The sequence below is a fragment of the Natator depressus genome, chromosome 5, assembly GCF_965152275.1.
Source record: "Natator depressus isolate rNatDep1 chromosome 5, rNatDep2.hap1, whole genome shotgun sequence".
Lineage (NCBI taxonomy): Eukaryota > Metazoa > Chordata > Testudines > Cheloniidae > Natator > Natator depressus.
The window spans coordinates 16687514-16707164 of NC_134238.1; the positions used below are offsets into that span (position 1 = coordinate 16687514).

Here is a 19651-nt window from a genome sequence, read left to right on the forward strand (position 1 = left end):
ATGCTGACATAACCCTCAAGACAGCACAGAGGGCCAGGTTCAATATATCTAGGGTTGGGGCACCAAAACCAGGGTGTGCACCTGAGTGCCCACACAAACCCTGGTGGAGCAGAGGCAAGAGCAGAGGCAAGAAGGGCTGGAGCAGCCACTGTAGAGCCTAGGATCAGGTTGGGGGAACAGGGTGTGGGACCCCAGGGGCTGCAGCAAGCCCAGGAGCAGCTAGGAACCCCTGGGACACTCCTCAGCCTGGAGTTCCTCTCTTCACTCCCCCACCATCCCTCCAAGGAAACTGCCACCCCCTGTCTAGGATCCGTTGGGACAAATAACTAAACTGACGTTCACCCCATCCAGAAACACTGGAAAATTAAACATGGCTTCTTGGGGTGCCATTTACAGGTAGAACTCTTCTCACACACACACCCCCCAGCCCAGCACTCAGACCGTACATGAGCAGGGAGATCTTTGTTAGGGGAAGGGGAAGAGTCATAATCTTGGGGGGAAAAAAACAAAAACCAAAACAAAAAACAGTGTGCATGCATTATATACACACACACACAAAGAGTAAAATAACCCCCACATCCCAGTAACTTTGGGGATCAATGGTCCATCCAAGTCCCTTCCCACCAACTGGTGGGAATACCCCTTTGTCACATCACCTAACCCACTCATCGATCAGCCAGCAGTAAACCAAGTGCCTCTCTGTAGGCCTATCTCCATTCCCAAGGGAGGTGCTTGGCCCTATCGCCCATCCCAACTTAGTTATTTAGCTTTAAAGTGCTGGGTAGGCAGGGTCCCATTAGAGTCCACTGAGCTCTGCAGCTATCCTCTGCATTGCCTCTTGCTGCAAAGTTCTTAGTCTGTGTGGTCTCTCCCTATTAATGCCTCACAGGAGGGGAGCCAAAAACATGTTCGATGCTTGAGCAAAGACCCAAATGTTTGGAAAAGGCTTCTCCACCGCACCTACTACCTCCCAAAATCCATAGTCAGAACCAGCATGGTGACTCCCAAGGGTCACTAAAGGAATGGTGGGTAGGTAGCCTGGGCAAATACAGCTCTGGCATAATGTTTCTTTTTGTCACCTCTAGATGGGAGTAGAGAGCTGTTTCATCTCTGGAGCTTCTGGCCATAGGGTTTATTTGATCCAAGATAGATGCAGGATACCGGTGCAAAAGAAGCAGAGAGATCTGTTTCCTTCTACCCCAACCAAGAAACTTTATTAGCTGTGAGAGTCCTTTCAGGCCTTAATCACAGACCACACCCACCCCAAGTCTCCTTTACCACCACATTTTAGTATATTCATTTAGGGTGACCAGACAGAAAATGTGAAAAATCAGGACAGAGGGTATAGGAGCCTATATAAGAAAAAGGCTCAAAAATCAGGACTGTCCCTATAAAATTGGGACATCTAGTCACGCTATATTCATTCAGCAGGCCACAGCCTATAGTGTTATTTTCATGTACTTACATTCTACAGCCAGCTTCCATATTTGCCTCTGGTGAAAGGGCTCCCCAATACCAGCTGCAGGCATTTCATCCTCTACCTTCCTTCAGGCTCCTTCTTGTCAGTTTATATAATCCCATCTGCTGAGATTGCTTCCCCTTCACTGAGCCCTACAGCTATAGCTCTACTCAGCTAATTGACCCCCTCTATCAACTACCTGTCTTCCAGCTAGGTCCCAATTAATATATACTGGTGGGTGCTGAGTTAGTTCCTGACTCAGCACACACTGTTACACAGCACAAGACAAACGGTATTATCCCTAACTGATATTAACTCCCTCTGTGTCTGCCTCATTGTGGAGCTTCTGCCTGAGACCTTCCCCAGCACCTCCTGCTACAGAGTGAAGGAAACAGTATACGTATTAGCACAGGATGTTCTAGTGTCTAAATAATCAGTGCTACCCAGGGACCTTCAGAAGTAAATTAGCTGACAACCTAAGGGTGGTTCTTGTTTATAAGGTAACATCCAAATCCTGGGATAAACACTCTCTCTGAGGCTGAAGATCTAGCTGTTGGTTAGCTCCCAGGATAAGGTTATTATTACTGAGTTTAATGGGGAACATTGTCAAGTTACTGGTATAGTAAAGTATGTCAGTTTCTTAGAATCTGAATTTTTTCCTCAATGCATGAAATGAGTTGCTTAGGTGGACATATTTGTTGTGGGCATACCGATGGTGAGATCTGAAAGCAGCAGTAAGTTACTATAACCAGATCTTGGGTAATAAATACCTTAGCCTTCAGTCTAGGAGTTTGTTTAGAGTGGGATATGCTTTTGTTTGTTTGTTTTACATCCCAGAGTTATAAAATGTAAATAATATCCAAAACACAATTGCTCTTCATTTAATACCTTTCCTCTTGCAATTGGACTTTTGATACTACCATGATGAATGCTTCAGAAAAGCTACATTTAGTGAACTGTTACATAAAAGATTTTCCACAGACTATCTCTTGTAGCTTGATCTCTGTATACAGGGAAACTTTCCTTCCTACAGTCCTACCGCTATAAACTTGCCTGCCCGGAACCCAATAGGACTGAAAACTTGCCTGCAATTGTAGTCAATTGTACCACGGACACTTTCCCACTTTGTGGCTGTAGCAGTTATGAGAAGGCATTAAATATGATCCTACTTTGGCTTTGTAGTTGTCTTTTAAGAACTTTAGGAAAGGACTTGCTTTGGAACGGTTCCTGTGCTTCAGATATTGCATCCATTCTAGGGTTATGAATTCTAATTCACTTTGGTAGTTTGCAGTTACTTGTTTTGAATGTTGTATTGATCTTAATAATGTGGCCTCAGGAGGATTTTGTCAAATTAATTGAGCAGGCAAAAATAGTGAAGGAGAAACTTATTTCTTTGTCACCCATGAGATGGTTATAAATCTCTTTCTGCAAGTGTAAAGGAGAAGTTAACCTGATTTAGCTCTAGAGAGGGTCTCTCACAGCAAGCTTTAAAAATAAAAGATGTTACTGGTTGCACCATTCAGGCAGAGCCTTGAAGATTGAATGGTGTGAAGCTACCCCACACTGGAGGATGTGGCAAGCGTATGTTCCGTTTAATAGCCATCTGACCAGTGTGGAAGACAATGGCCCTAACTTCACCTTGCTCCTTTTGGGAGGCTGGCCTCTGTTTCTGCTGTCTGCATCCCTTCTTTCTGGAATGTCCATGCAAAGGCCTAAACTCTTGACCTAAATGTATTTCCCATGTTTCCTTTGCAACTATCCATCCCTCTCTTCTTGTCATGTCCTGTATCTCCTTTCACTCACACTCTATGCATGGAGCAGACCTCTGCAACCCTATATGCCTCCTTCCACCCTCTTCTTTTGGCCATCATTGGCCTCTGCACCTATGCCATCTACTTCTGCCATTGTGCCTAGCATTATCATCCTAAAAGGGAGTGGGGATGAAAATATTCAGAGCAAGACACATGCATGCTCAACCTGACAAAACAAACCCATGATCTTTATTTGTTCCAACCTCCCACCTGCCACCAGAAGAAAGAGGATGATCTTGTGGCTAAAGCACACGGATGGACGTTTGGAGGTGTGGGTTCTACTGTCTGCACTGAAACAAACTACCGCAGGACCTGCATCAAACCACCTATGTTTTGCAACTTTTGGCATCTAACGAAAAATGGCCAGAGCTCCAATCACTCAGCCCCTCTGATACTCAGGCCATTATATGTGTAGGTGCCCAAATGTAGACTTATTTGGCACCTTAGTTGGGAATATTGACCACAGTGGCTTGATGAGATTGTCCCTTGCTGCACAAATGGCTCTGAATGGCATCACAAGGTATCAAGCAGAGCTAAGGTGTTACATCATCACCTGACCACATCTGAGAAAAACAAGTGACATTCACTTTGTGCTCAGGTGTAAGTGGTGATTTTCTCCATCTTCCCTCATAACTATCTGCAAATAGCAAAAGCACCCTCCACTTACGTTTTTTGGCTATTTACTATTTTAATTAAGCCTGGGATGCCTTGCTGTGTGGTTTGTCACTGTGTGTGAAGGGCACATTATACACTGGGGGCTTTCCCTGCTGTGACAGGGTTTTGCAGCATAACAGAGCACTCTTTTATATGGGACTCAGGAGACTTCACTTAAAATCTGTTCCAGGCTGGCACTTTCATCGTTGATGTATGGATAGTGGCTGCACTTCAGGACTTTTCCTCTCCTTCTTTTTATCTGGTGGTTGTTCTTTTCTTGCTTTTGATTCCCCATCTACTATTCATTTTTTAAAAAGTAATCCAATCCATTACTTCTCTGATTCTCTTTCCCATGACCCCCCCCCCACATCCTGCGAACTTTGCCTTCAGAAGTATCTTATAACCATTTTCATTGTTTCTTAGTATGATAATAATAACTTGCTATAATAGGAGAAGATAGGTAAATTACCACAGGTTGCTGCATGTGTTTTATACATATTTAATCCTCGTCAGCATAGGCCTGAACACTTCCACGATATTTATCAATTTAACTTCACATCACATGAGTGAAGTAGGGAAGTATTATTATTACCCCATTTTATAGATGGGGAACTCAAGCACAGAGATTGAAGTATAGACCATGCAATCCTTGCTCAAAGGTGGTGAACACTTGCTCAAGTTGGTGGAATCACATGTGTGAGTTAGGGTGCATAATACAACCTTAAATGATTTACCCAAGGTCACAGGGGAAGTCAGAAGTGCAGCTAGTAATCAAGTCCAGGTCTCTTGAGTCCCAGTCACTATGATAACCATGAGACCACCTAGTTCTGTGTGAGTTCCAGGTTCCTGGCTGGACTTTCCAACTACCAAAGAGGCTACCTGCAAAGAATAGTTCCTGGTGTTTATACTGAATCCAATGCATGCTCAGATAGGATTTGGGGAGTTTAGAGAGGGCAGTATGAATGATCTTGCAGACATGATCAATAAAGCTCATTAGCTACTCTATGATCTTCATTGTTGAGTCTCGGTGCTTTAATTTAAGAAATGCCCAGTCACTGGAGTCACAGCAATAGAAAGTCAGGAGATCCTGTCTTTTCGTCTGGGACTCAGATCACACACCGAAGCCAGCATCCTTGCATTGCTACACTGCTCAGACGCTGTTCAAAATACAGGAAAGAATTGAGAGTTGCATAAAATACGACTTATGCTTTAAGCAAGGAATAGCTGCTTATCTGCTTTGGGAAATAGGGACTTTAAGATGAAAAGTTTGTTTAGAAGAAACTGTCAAGCATGAAAGCTTTCAAAAACCATTTTCTTGTGAAATTTGTTATGATTTTTTTACATAGCTGTGTCATTGATTTCATAGAATATCAGGGTTGGAAGGGACCTCAGGAGGTCATCTAGTCCAACCCCCTGCTGAAAGCAGGACCAATCCCCAACTAAATCATCCCAGCCAGGGCTTTGTCAAGCCTGACCTTAAAAATATCTAAGGAAGGAGATTCCACCACCTCCCTAGGTAACACATTCCAGTGTTTCACCACCCTCCTGGTGAAAAAGTTTTTCCTAATATCCAACCTAAACCTCCCCCACTGCAACTTGAGACCATTGCTCCTTGTTCTGTCATCAGCTACCACTGAGAACAGTCTAGATCCATCCTCTTTGGAACCCCCTTTCAGGTAGTTGAAAGCAGCTATCAAATCCCCCCTCATTCTTCTCTTCCGCAGGCTAAACAATCCCAGTTCCCTCAGCCTCTCTTCATAAGTCATGTGTTCCAGTCCCCTAATCATTGTTGTTGCCCTCCGCTGGACGCTTTCCAATTTTTTCACATCCTTCTTGTAGTGTGGGCCCAAAACTGGACACAGTACTCCAGATGAGGCCTCACCAATGTCGAATAGAGGGGAACGATCACGTCTCTCGATCTGCTGGCAATGCCCCTACGTATACATCCCAAAATGTCATTGGCCTTCTTGGCAACAAGGGCACACTGTTGACTCAATTTCCAGCATTCACTTGGTACCATTTACCCAAAGCAGCCATCTTCTACCATATTAAATTCCCTCTATTACGGGAAACAACTTCCCTACTATACAAATGACACGAATACACAAGACCAAATAAACATTCAAAATGGGGCGTGCAATGTATTTCTTCTCTGGAAACCTGGGAGACTAAGGGTAAGGGTGCACATAAGATAGATTGATTTATATATATATATATATAAAACTCAAGAACTGTGGTTTTGAAATTTCTCACACTTCAAGCGTGAAAAGTGAGCCAGTCACTTTTTGAGGTCTCTTTCTAAGCGTTTTAATCCCAAATTGATACACAATAATTCTCCAAGAGGTTAGCAGCTCTAGGGCAATATTGTACCTCAGTTCAACTCCCATTAACATCATTGGGCTGATGACAGCAGTAGACTGAATTCTGCTGTTCCATTTGAGTAATTCCCATTGGTTTCAGAGGAATCTCCTATAGAGAGACTCGCCCACACAAGGGAATGCACCTGTGGAAACCAGAGGTACTATATGCATATGTAAAATGTGAACAATGTATTGCAGTGGAAAAAGTGTATAACTGATAAGTATGCTCAGCCCAAAGCTTGATCCAGCTGTGCGGGACAAATGTACAATGTAGCCGTATGTTGGAAAACAAAGCTGAATGGAAGAGACCTATAAAATGCAATAGGGTTGACATCCTTCCTGGTTTATTCCAACCCTACTTATCGTCTCTTATATGCTATCGGGATGTCAGTTCCCACTTCCACTCACACCGATGCTAGTCTTGATTGCCTATTTGTCATATGTTTCAACAAATACCATCCCTTTGCCATCTCCTACGGAAGGAAAGAGGTCCCTGTAAACATTTGCACAGCCACCTCATTGTCCTCCTTCAACTCCCTCGGCTTTACTGTCTACAAAAAACCCTCAACAATGGTTAGGCAGCTGCTGTATTGTGTTCACTGCTTCATACTTTCTTTGTAATTGTCTCCTTGTCTCTTTGTGTTTCTTCTGTTTGTTACATCCATTTGTTGTCTCATCTCATGTAAACTCTGGAACGGGGACTGTCTATTTGTACAGTACTTAGCATGTGTCTCTCATCCCTAATTTGGACCCCTTAGTGCTGCTGTCTACAATAAATAAACCACCACCACCACAACAGGGTTATGTAGAAATTACTCCAAAAACTCTACATATTAAATACAATATCCTTTCTGTATGTATTTTTAAAAGCATCCTATGGAATTCTATAACAAGAATAATAATGTCTATAGAATGATTCAGAAAATCTATTAAAAAGTTTGTCTGTTAAATGCAATGGGATTTTTTCCTTAAGGAAATGCTTAAATGAGCTCTCTAATGCACGGGCAGAAAGAGACACACATCTGAAAAACAATTATGATACTTTGCACTTACATACTGCAGCATTTTAGATAGCTCTCAAACTAATTTAAAAGCTGGGTGAGCAAGTACTACTATCTCCATTAGAGCTGAGTGAATAATTGATATTTTGGTTTGCTGGCTGAACTGAAAAATCTGAAACACATTGTTTCTGATGCTGAGCTCTCAAGAATGAAGGACGTCACAAAGCAATGGCTACTTTTGAATATTTGTCATAAATCAAGTCACACGGCTAATCAATGGCAGAGTTCAAACTAGAACCCAGCCTTCCTAATCTCAAGTTTGGTGCTTGGTTTATTGGATCACAACTGCCTACGTAGTCCAACATACATGCACTGGAGGGCAGGAATGGACCTTAAACAGGGAAAATGGAAGCACCCTGAGTTATCATTTGAAGTCAATTAGTTAATGTTTGGAAAGAGAATTGCAAGTTTTAGTATTAAAGTGAAAAAGCGAGAGCAGTGTGATCATCGGTGAAGTGCCATCCAAAACTGTGACTATGCTATCTCTAGGGAAGGGGTTTGAAGCTGCTCTGTGACCTTATTAGTGTATAAATTTAACTCTGTTTTCTTTGTTAAAACTACACCCACGCGTGAAAATGCTTTTCCTCAAGTATGCCACACAGATGCATACAGTAATTAAATAGTCTTATTATATAACTTTTTCACATCTTCAAAAATGTGATGTATGAAACTGAGAAAACATGCTTTCAACAAGTCCATCTTTATGAGCTGCTAACGCTTGCATACTTCGGCAAGAGTAAAGAAAATAAGCAGACCTCCTTTGGATAGTAGCTCCTTTTGGACAAATATCTCAAAGGCATCATTCTTTTATACCGTGAAGTCATTGGAACAACTTTCAGTAACATCACATAGTAGCATACAGAAGAATAAGGCATGACGGTGTGGTGTGGGATGAAGGTTTCATTGGCATGAGCTTGGGATGTGTATGTTATTCACAACTGGGGAAGCCACCAATCAGTTACCCAGGTCATCATAAGAGTTCCAGTGAAATCTTTTTTAGTTTATTAGAGAGACAAGGTGGGTGAGGTAACATTGTGACAGATTTTTGTTACCAATCTGCCTGGGGCCACAGCTGATCAGGCTGGGGCCACAGGATCTTTTTTGGGGAGGAGATGATGAGGCACACCAAGTGTCTAAATTTTAAAGTTTTATTACTGAAATAATAAAATAACAGCCGAGAGTGTTGGAACGCTCCCACGTCACTCAGGGGAAGAAAGAAAGCGTTAATGCCCCAAGCCCTAACCCACTTTCATACTCACACACGCATGACCCAGACTGGCCAAGACTGGGTGTAACATCAGAAGAAAGGGGTGGGGGGGGGGAAGGTGGACGGGAGTGCTGTCCTGGGCCCAGGTCATCCAAGGATCCGCTGTTGATCTCCAAATTGCTCCAGCTCTCAGGAGGGTTTTAAGTCCTGGACTCCTTGTGGGGGGTGGGTGGTATTCCACTCAGGGACCTCTGCTTCTTGTGCTCTTTGGGCCAGTCCAAACCGGCTTGCTGTGGCCTCCTTGGTTTCCCAAAACATCCCGGCTCTGGAGACTTTGTTTTTTCTTCTATTGGCCTTTGCTGTCGCGGTCTTATTTGCTCTCACTGTTTTTGCTGCTATCTCTGCAGCTCTGCTCAACTTAGTTCTTCTCTTCTCACGGCTGGGCAGCTGCTGATTTCTCGTCGAGCCCATGAGCTTGGGCTGGGGCCAGCGTCTTATCTTCACATGGAGCTAGCTGAAGTTCTCTGCTCTTCTTCCTCTCCCCCCTGGCTTTTTGTATTCTGCAAAGAAAACTTCCACTCTCCACTCACACACCTTTGACCTTCCCCAAAATGCTATGCGATGTTTGCAACAGGGCTAGTCACATACAATGCTGATCTGCCTTCCCAGGGGAACCCCTGAGGTTGTGACAATATCTTTTACTGCAGGGGTGGCCAACCTGAGCCTGAGAAGGAGCCAGAATTTACCAATGTACATTGCCAAAGAGCCACAGTAATACATCAGCAGGCCCCCCATCAGCTCCCTCCCACCCACCAGCAGCCCCACCGATCAGCGCCTCCTCCTCCCTCCCCACACCTCCCAATCAGCTGTTTTGTGACGTGCAGGAGGCTCGGGGGGGGGATAGGAGTGAGGGCACGGCAGGCTCAGGGGAGGGCAGGGGTGGAGTGGGGGCAGGGCCTGTGGCAGAGCCAGGGGTTGAGCAGTGAGCACCACCCCCCAGCACACTGGAACGCTGGCACCTGTAGCTCCAGCCCCGGAGTCAGTGCCTTTACAAGAAGCTGCATATTAACTTCTGAAGAGCCGCAGGTGGCTCTGGATCCACAGGTTGGCCACCCCTGTTTTATTGGATGAGAGAGACAAGCTTTTCAGCTACACAGAGCTCTTCTTCAGGTCTGGGAAAGGTACTCAGAGCATCACAGCTAAATACAAGGTGGAAGAAATTGTTTAGCGTAAGTAATTAAGACCTATTGTACAAAACCATTCCAGGTGTAGTGGCCAGTTAACTCCTTTGCAGTAATAGGACCAAAAAAAAAAAGTGTGTGTGTGTGTGTGTGTGTGGGGGGGGGGGTTAGTGGGTTAGAAATTTTTGTAATAAACCATAAATTCAGTGTCTTCATTAAGACCAGGATTTTTATTATCTAGCAAAGTTATGAATTTAAGCTCCCAGGCTCATCATTTGAAGGTGTTGTGCGGATTTCCTTGGAGGAATGAACAGTAACTCCATATTTGACCTATCAGTCCTTGTGGAGGAAAAAATCCAGGATTTATGCCTTATACCTGTGGTCCTCAACCTTTTTTGGACCATCAGTGTTTACAAATGGGTCCTGGCCAGTCCCGACCCAGTAAATAGCTTAAGTAGAAAACACCCCAGTATTTTGGTCCCCAAATACTTATTACCCATTACATATAATAATTAATAACTACAATAAATTAAAGCAGCTCAACAGTCAGACAGTTAAAGGCATAAATCAACATCAACAGGAACATATTAACAACAGTATAATAAATCCTAGGTTCCACTTCATGAGAAACTTGAGCTTGCTTCTCTTTGATGAGTTTAACAAAGTTTGGTATAATTGCAGTCAGAGCAATCCGAAGGTCGTGTTCAACATCCAGTCTGTTCCTGCTTTTATTCTTCAGCAGAGTCAAGACAGAGAATCCAGTTTTGCACAAGTATGTTGTACTGAATGGCAAAATGACTCCAATAGCATGGCAATCAAGAATAGGATATTCTCCAGCAGCGGCGCTGCACCAAAACCAGAGAAGGCTCATTTCAGTATCTTTTCTTGGTAGACTGTGATTGCGAGGTAACTTGACCAGCTGAGATTCTTCCTCCACAGGTAGACTCCCGCTTTCCAACACAGGTCCAAATGGATCCTGAATCCATTCTTCACCCTTGGGTTGCTCATCTGGAAAGTAATCGCAGCATCTTGTGTGCAATTTAGTTAAATGATTACGGATTGTTTTCTTCAGTGCTTCCTGGCTAGCGGAATCTTTCCACTATTTTGTTTCTAGAGACTAGGGTGACCAGACAGCAAATGTGAAAAATCGGGACGGGGGTGGGGAGTAATAGGAGTCTATATAAGAAAAAGACCCCAAAATCGAGACTGTCCCTATAAAATCAGGACATCTGGTCACCCTTCTAGAGACACATTACGAAACATGTCCATCCTTTCATTTGAAACATGTTTGTTCCACAAAGGTTTTTTTTAAATGCAGCAGTTTTGTCAGTTTGCTCAGAGTGATTTGCAATCACTAAAGACAAATTCAAATAATTCAGATGATTGAATGTATCTGCCAGATATGCAACATGAGCAAACCACTTGTCTTTATGAAGTGCTCTGCCAGACAAGCCTTTTCTTCTTGTTCAAGAAAAGCTGCCAACTCACTTTTAAATTTATATACACGAGACAACAGTTTGCCACAGAACAGCCAAGGAACCTTAGCATGGTAAAGCTGATGTACATGTGTATTGCCCATTTCCTGACAGAAAACCTGAAAGCATCATGAATTCTTGGCATTTTTTAAATGTAATTCACAATTTTGACAGCATTTTTAAGAGTTTCGTGAAGCTCAGATACCATGCCTTTACTTGCTAATGACTCCCTGTGCAGAAACCAGTGGTTCCATGTTGCACTGGGTGCTTTCGAAAGGATTCTTTGAACAACTCCTGAATGTTTCCCTGTCATTGAAGGGGGTCCATCAATTGTAACACAAACACACTTCAACCAGCTCAAGCCCACTGTAGCCTTTTATTTTATTTAAAGTGAATTTTGTAATGTGGTATTACACCACTGTGGGTTCAGCTCCGGTGGCTACAGTTTCAAGCTTATCAGAAGTACTTGTGGCACCAGAAATTTGTAAGTCTCTAAGGTGCCACAAGTACTCCTGTTCTTTTTGCGGATACAGACTAACATGACTGCTACTCTGAAGCTTATCAGAGTGAAAGATACCTCTGCTACTTGCTTCAAATTTAGAGCCTCTAGGAACACGTTAAAGCCCAAGGGTAGTGACCACACATACTATCACAAGTACACAGTCTAGTCTATTTTACAAGTTTTATTAGAGTTACAATTAAAGTTATGATTACTCAAATGGTGGTGGAATTCTATAGAAATTCGATACAGACCTATGCAGAAGTTATAAATATAGTTATACCCACATCCTTAACAATTGTGTTAAGGTCTGATGAGTTTCTCGTGGATTGATCATCAGTAGAGGGATGGTTCCTGATGGAGTTTCCCCATAGGGAGCTCAATTTTCCTGTTCTGGGCACCCCCTTTTTATAATGTGATTCTGACTATACCTCAAAAGAAAAAAGAAAAGAGTACTTGTGGCACCTTAGAGACTAACCAATTTATTTGAGCATGAGCTTTCGTGAGCTACAGCTCTAAGGTGCCACAAGTACTCCTTTTCTTTTTTCTTTTTACGAATACAGACTAACACGGCTGTTACTCTGAAACCTGACTATACCTCATTAGCATTTATGCACATTGTGCATCCTGAGGTTAGGGCATGTGTTAGAAAAATGTGACTACTGGGTATCTTGTAAGCAAAAATGACTTAAATTTTTGCAATATCACCCATTGGTAAATCTTTTTCCGTAGTCTTAGGGCATCGGGTTATTCTTTGGTCACTTACTTATATCAGCATTTCTTAGCTCCCAGGCCTAGTATGGCTAAGCTAAAATCTTACAGGCCTCAGCCTGTAGGCCTTGAGTTTCAGCCCTACTTACTTAGATACCCAATACATGATTATTCCCTCTACATACTGATCAGTCTTATACTTTTATTATCCTACAACTTAACTCTATTTAGCATACAAATGATTATATATGACGTTAGTTAATTGTAACATCACACAATAAAGGAACAATAAACTAAAATCATTGGCTATACCACCGACTCCAAGTAATTACCCAGTGCAATAAATGTATCATCATCAGAAATAGGCAAATCCTCAGTAAACAAGTACTGTTCTTGAAAATCACTTTCCCATAGATGCCTCACATTAAGCCATCTAGATAGTGCAGTTTGATACATCTGTAGATTCATCTGATTGTAAAGCAAAACAGTTGCTTACTAAAAGACAATCAGTTGTTTGCAGTCTTCTGAGATATTGCAGATTCTTCTCTGTATTGTATTGCTGGAGAGAGGGATTGTTTTTAATTGTTTTGTAGCGGACTCGCCCAACAATTCAGTGCACAATAGCTGGGGGTAAAATTAACTTCTCAGCAATGGCATGAGATTTTCTACATTTCACAATGCAGTGTGCAACAAGGGCCTTGTCTACACTGCCCAGGTTGGCGACAACAGTCAGCTTTCATTGACCAAACAGTGGAGGTGTACACACAACAATGCTCCTCCCGCTGATTTAAATCCCCTGCTATGCTGACAAAATAAAACCACCTCAACGAGTGGCAGAGAGCTTTTTTGCGACATAGTTAGAGTGATGTAGTGCCAGTGTAGACGGTGTACTTGCTTGTGGTGTCCCACAATGCCCATCAACAGTTTGAAGTCCACTGCCCTGCAGGTACATAGGCATGTGCCTCTCCCCTGTTTAAAGGCCCTGGTATTTTTGAAATTCCACTTCCTGTTGCAGCATGGACTATTCACACAGCATCTTCCCAGCTGACCATGCTGGCTTTCCACAATAGACACGCTCCCGCATGGAGTACACTGGAGCTGTTGGATCTGCTGGGTCTGTGGGGAGAGGATAGGGTGACCAGACAGCAAGTATGAAAAATCGGGACGGGGATTGGGGGTAATAGGAGCCCATATAAGAAAAAGACCCAAAAATTGGGACTGTCCCTATAAAATCAGAACATCTGGTCACCCTAGGAGAGGAGGCTGTGCAATCACAGCTTCGCTCTAGCCATAGGAACTTTGATATCTATGGGCAGATTGCTCGTGGCATGCAGGAGAAGGGATGTGAAAGGGACATGCAGCAGTACCATGCTAAGATCAAGGAGCTGAGGCAGGCATACCAGAAGACAAGGGAGGGCAACCATTGCTCTTATGCAGCGCTGAAGACATGCTGCTTCTATGGGGAGCTGCACTCCATCCTCGGTGATGACTCCACCATCACCACCAAGAGCCCCGTGGATATCTTGGGGGGAATTGGAGGCAGTGGCCTGCGGTGTCAACCCCGAGGATTAAGTGGTGGATGAGGAAGTGGAATGGGAGGAGGATGTGGGACATTCGATGGGGTCGTCCAGTGGCATGGCGAGTCAGGGCCTATTTTTGACTCCAGGGGGGTCTAGCTAGTCCCAGCGCTCCAGCTCTGGTGCTCATGAAGCCGGAGAGGCAAGATCTGGTAAGCATACATTTTGCTTTGATACTGCACAGTGATAGGAGATTGAGCTCTCATTTACTTTGTTATGTGATAGAGGAGGGATAAGAGATAGAAAATACAAACAGAGCTTATGCAGCTACGCAGTTCAGGACTGGTGGAAAAGTTTGTTAGTGTACAATGGGATGTCCCGGGAATCCTCCACAGAGATCTCTACGAACACTTTTGCGTAGGTAATCTGCAATCCTCTGCTGAAGATTCCTTGGCAGAGCTGTCTTGTTTCTCCTCCCCGCAGTAGGAAACTTTGCCACATCAACTGGCAGTTATTTCTGCAGGGACCAAAGCGTCACACAGGCGAGCAGCATACGGACCTGGTCTGAAGCTGCACTCAAACTGCATCTCATGCAGGAGATGCACTCTTGCATCCTGGGCTACCCTCAGGAGGGAGATATTGGGTTTGATTACCCCAGCCTATGGAAAAGGGTGCCAATATTCAAAATACTCTCCCAACATACATGTAATAACCCTCTTCACAAAACCACCCAGACCCTTTTGTCCTTTCTTGCCCATTCCCCCTTCCCAACGCTCTCTCCCGCCCTCCAAACCCAGTGCATTTGGGACTCTCGCTGAGCTGTGTGCTAGCAAAGGGACAGCCAGAAAGAGGTGTATGTGACTTTTGTGATTCACAGCTTTGAGTGCACTCATAATACCATTTCTGTTCATGGTTTCTTTGGTTTATGCAGATGTGCCCTTGAGGACAACTCCTACACACCAGCGGATCACCTCCATCAGATAAGGACGGGAACTAGATGGAGTAAGGAGCATGTTTAGAGAGGTGCTGCAGTCAACAAATGCAGCACATAGCGAACCAAGAGCACGGAGGGAGGCAGTTAATTAAAAACTCAGGCTGGATAGCCTGGAAAGGAGACATGGGCAGGAGCGGGTGAAAGATGGGCAGGAGTGCATGATAAAGGTAGTGGGAAGGGCCAGAAAAAGATGCTCAAGTCCCTCATAGCCTGCAGTCTGAGCACATCTGCGCACGACTCCCCTTGCAGCCAGTACAGAACACTGTTCCAGGTCATTCCCGAACTCCTCCACTATATTCCTTGCATGTTCCCATTCTGTCACAGTACCCCTTGCAATCCATCCCTAGACTGGTTTCCTGATGAAAGCTGGAGTTATACACAGCTGTGAGAGCCTGAACTGAGAGACTGCTCCACATTGCCATGTCCATATTTGCAAAAATAAATAAATAAATACATAAATAAAAATAAAAAAAAAAAGTCTTATCCTTTAATTAATGTCTAATCTTTGAAACAAAATGAGTGGGTGTCACGCACTTGGTAGTTGCTACTAAAATTCAAAAACAGTGGCTATAGGTAGGAACATTTGCTCACTACAATTAAAGTTCAGGAAGCAAGCATTACAGGGGATCATATAAGGCAACATGTAAACATTGCCTGACCGAATGTATCACATAAAAACACATTACCGGTGCTCATTGTCAAAATGCTCCTTCAGAGCCTCCCTGATTTGAATAGCCCGCCGCTGAGCTCCTCTAATTGCCCTGGTATCTGGTTGCTCAAAAATCAGTAGCCAGACAATCCACCTCAGCGCTCCACCCCTGGGAAAACTTTTCCCCCTTCACTTTGCAAATGTTATGCAGAGCACAGCAGGCTGCTATGATCATCAGAATATTTTCCTCACTGAAGACTAACCTGCCAAAAAGGCAGCGCCAGTGAAAGTCACATTCAACAGTCACTTGGCATCTGCTGAGCCTCTTGTTGATTCCCAGTGTAAGCCTCCATGAGCCATGGGAACAAGGGGTAGGCAGGGTCTCCCAGCATCACTATGGGCATTTGCACATCCCCCATGGTATCATCTGGTCTGGAAAGAAAGTCCCAGTGCACCACTTCCCATATAGTCCAATGTTCCTAAAGATGCGTGCATCATGAATTTTCCCTGACTGACCCGCATTGATATCAGTGAAATGGTCCTGGTGATCCACCAGCGCCTGCAAGATCATGGAGAAGTAGCCCTTTCAGTTGATGTACTCCATTGCAAGGTGGTCTGGGGCCAAAACTGGGATGTGTGCCAACTATCGCCGCCCCAGCAGACAGGGAATCCCATTGCTGCAAAGCCACCTACTATTTCCTGCACATTACTCAGTCACAATCTTTAGTAGCAGGAGGTGATTAATGGCCCTGCACGCTTGCATCACTGCAACCCCCATGGTGGACTTTCTAACTCCAAACTGATTCACCACTGAGCGGTAGCAATCTGGGTTTGCCAGCTTCCACACAGTGATCGCCACTTGCTTTTCCACTGTGAGGGCAGCTCTCATTCTGGTTCCCTGGCACCACAGGGCAGGGGCGAGTTCTGCACACAGTTCCAGGAAGGTGCCTTTGCGCATCAAAAAGTTCTGCAGCCACTGTTTGTCATCCAGTATATGCATCATGATGTGATCCCACCACTGAGTGCTTGTTTCCCGAGCCCAGCACCGACAATCCACCATGTGCAGCTGCTCTGTGAATGCCAGCAACAATTTTAAATTGTTTCTTTCCATTGCACACAGCTGTTTCCCAGCTCCTGAAATACTGCAGGACCAGCTGCGTTGTGTTCATGATGCTTATTGCCAAACTGGTCAGCAGTTCAGGATCCATGCTTTCAGGCAGAGATGGCGAGCGCACTTTACAGGGGCTGTTAAAAAATGGCATGAAACAAAGTCGGAATCCCATGGAATGATGGGATGGAAATAAATGCATCATGGGACTGTGAGCATGCCCTCATGATGCACTGCGATCTTTTCCCAGATCTCCTAGCGGCAGAGGGTGGCAAGTCGCTCAGTGGGATAACTACCCTCTGTTGATGTAAGAGCGCTGACTATGGACACACTTTGCCAACACAAGGAGCATAGCGTGGATGTGCACTACAGATGTAATTAAACAGCATATGGTCGTCAACGTAACTTAAGTCGACTTAACTCTGTAGTGTAGAAAAGGCCAAGGTAAGAGGCATGCAATGCTTGCTCCCAGACAGTAGATACATGTTCAAGTGTTTTTGTGACATTTCCAAAGCTTTGCTTTTTCATTTATAAAGACAAGCCTTTTGATTTTTTTTAGCTAGAATGCTTTGACTCCAAATGTGTATGTAACTTTGATGGTTTTATGCTTTCATTTGCCAACAGTTCACTGCAGATGACATAGTGTGGCCTGTGTTCACCATTTCGCTCCTCCATAAATGAAAACCCAAATTTTAAGTAAGCAGGGTTGTACTGAATTCCTACTATCACTGGTACTTGCAGTTGCAACAAAACAGTTTAAAAATGTATCCATTTCACTGACTAAAGGCTCACTTAGTGATTAATATGCACACTCTTCACTGGAGTTCTACATGGAATATTCTTTTCCCATAACTCTTCCCGCGTTGCATTCAATTGGCTAATCAGTAAGGCTACATGTGGGTCATGGATGTCAAGAGTCCATGATTTTACATGACCTCTGCGAATTCGGCCCCCGGCAGCAGAGCTCGGGTGGCTGCAACTATTTCATACATTCTTGTGACCCACTTTTGGGTCATGACCCATGGGTTGAGAAATACTGCCTTACACATTTCAAGCCATCTTCCTCTAACAAGGACACTCCACTAGAAAAATAGATCACATCATGGAATGGGACACTGAAATACTGAGGGGGAACCTGGTTCAATATGGAAAAAAACCCCAAACCCTCTGACTACACACCCCTACTTGTCACCTACCATCCCACACTGGAACCAATAGGGGATATGATCAAACAATTACAACCCACCACTGATGGGGACCACATCCTGAAAGAAATCTTTCCTGAAGCCCCTTTTCTGGGCTTCAAATAACCCCCCAGTATTGCCGAGCTCATCATCAGAAGCAAGCTCCCCACAGACCAGGACCCACCAACTAAAAGCAGCACTATAGCCTGCCAGAACAGATGAAAAACCTGCAGATGTATCTCCATTGCTACGATGATCAATATCCCCCACAACCCACCTTTCAAGATCCACAGGCCCTAGACATGCCTATCACACCATGTGGTGTACCTCAGCCAGTGCACTAAATGCCCCAGCAACCACTATGTGGGTGAAACCAGACAATCACTACGCTCTCGAATGAACTCACACCGAAAAATGATAAAAGACTGTATCACCGGGGGCAAACACTCCAGTATCCTGGGGCCAACATATCTACAACAGCACCACAAACTTTAGTTTATTATGTGAGTTGTGCTAGAGCATGCAGTCAGGGATTGGGGGCCCTTTGGGCTAGGCCCTGCACACAACTACTTTACTGATATTCTTCTTACTTCATTAGATTTATGATGATGTTAAAAAGGCACATAACCTACTATCTCATGTTCTGTATACAGGATGATACAGAACACAGGGTAAGCTGAAAGTGTCACCTCCTTTTTGCTAGCAGGGTGTGAATGCATTTTTATTCTGGCTAATATTGACTGGGATGAAAGGGGTTACATGCTATTCTTGTATGCTGTGGACTAGCGCCATTGGCTAACCCAGCAGAAAGGGGCGTAAAGCTTGGTCTATTATCTTCAGTGGGGTCAGGATTTCACTGAAGGTCCAGCTTGATCCAGATTTGGTAAGTAACCAGTGTAGCAGCTGGAGCACAAGAGTACAGAAATAAACTTGATTACCTGTGTCTCCCAGCAGCTGGGTTGCCACGTTCTGCACCTGCAGGAGTTACTGTAGTGCCTGTGGATTCACTCCCAACCAAAGAGCTTGGCAATGGTCAAGCCTGGAGGTTACAAACTGTTAATAATGGTGTACCTCTGAAAGCTAGGCCTTCTCTGAATGCACTTCTGTATTGCCCAAGAGCCAAGGAGAAAGCATGCTGGAAATATAATAAGAAGCTTAAGAGCTTGCATGTACTTACTTGCTTTGGAATCAGTGCTTAGCTTACTGAAAGCCAGATTTAAGCATGCAGTAGCTGGACCTTTTAAGGAGGACTGCCTTTATTCCTACCATTAACAAGCAGAGTTTGAGTCATCACCACCTTGTGTCTCTTCACAGCTTCCACGGAAGTGTGGTTTCCACGGATACTGCTGTGAGATGATAAATAGCAGTACTGGGAGGTCTCCACCAATGGAGAAAAACAGTTTATTACTTCAGCTGGTGCATTCCCTTATTAGAAGGCTTTTTGACGAGAGGGAATTTTCAGTTTATTCAAAAGATGACAAACTCTTCTAGGGGGTGGAGCTGTGTCCATTTTGTGTCTGCCCCACCTTCCCGCATGGTCCTCCCTTCATTCCAGTTATTCTGCTATCTCCACCGTCAGTGCTACTTATTGTGGCCCAGGATGTAGACAGTCTGGCCTAGTTGTCAGAGCAGAGTCAAGTCTAGTGGGTGGAGCAGGCATCCAGGTTGGGAAACCAAGCCAAGGGTCAGCACCAGAGTCAACTGCCAATTACCAGAGCCAGGACCGGGAATCAAAGCTGAGAGTCTGTGCTGCGGTCAGGTTCCATATGCCAGAGACAATG

General features: G+C 44.3%; 1 long non-coding RNA gene across 1 annotated transcript in view; it reads right to left on the minus strand.

The window, feature by feature from the left end:
* Positions 1-19037, minus strand: part of LOC141988064 (uncharacterized) — a 29543-nt gene extending 10506 nt beyond the window's left edge. The window contains exon 1 of the long non-coding RNA XR_012639646.1: positions 18809-19037. This is a non-coding gene — a long non-coding RNA (uncharacterized LOC141988064). The remainder of the gene's footprint in view (positions 1-18808) is intronic.
* Positions 19038-19651: the final 614 nt, after the last annotated feature.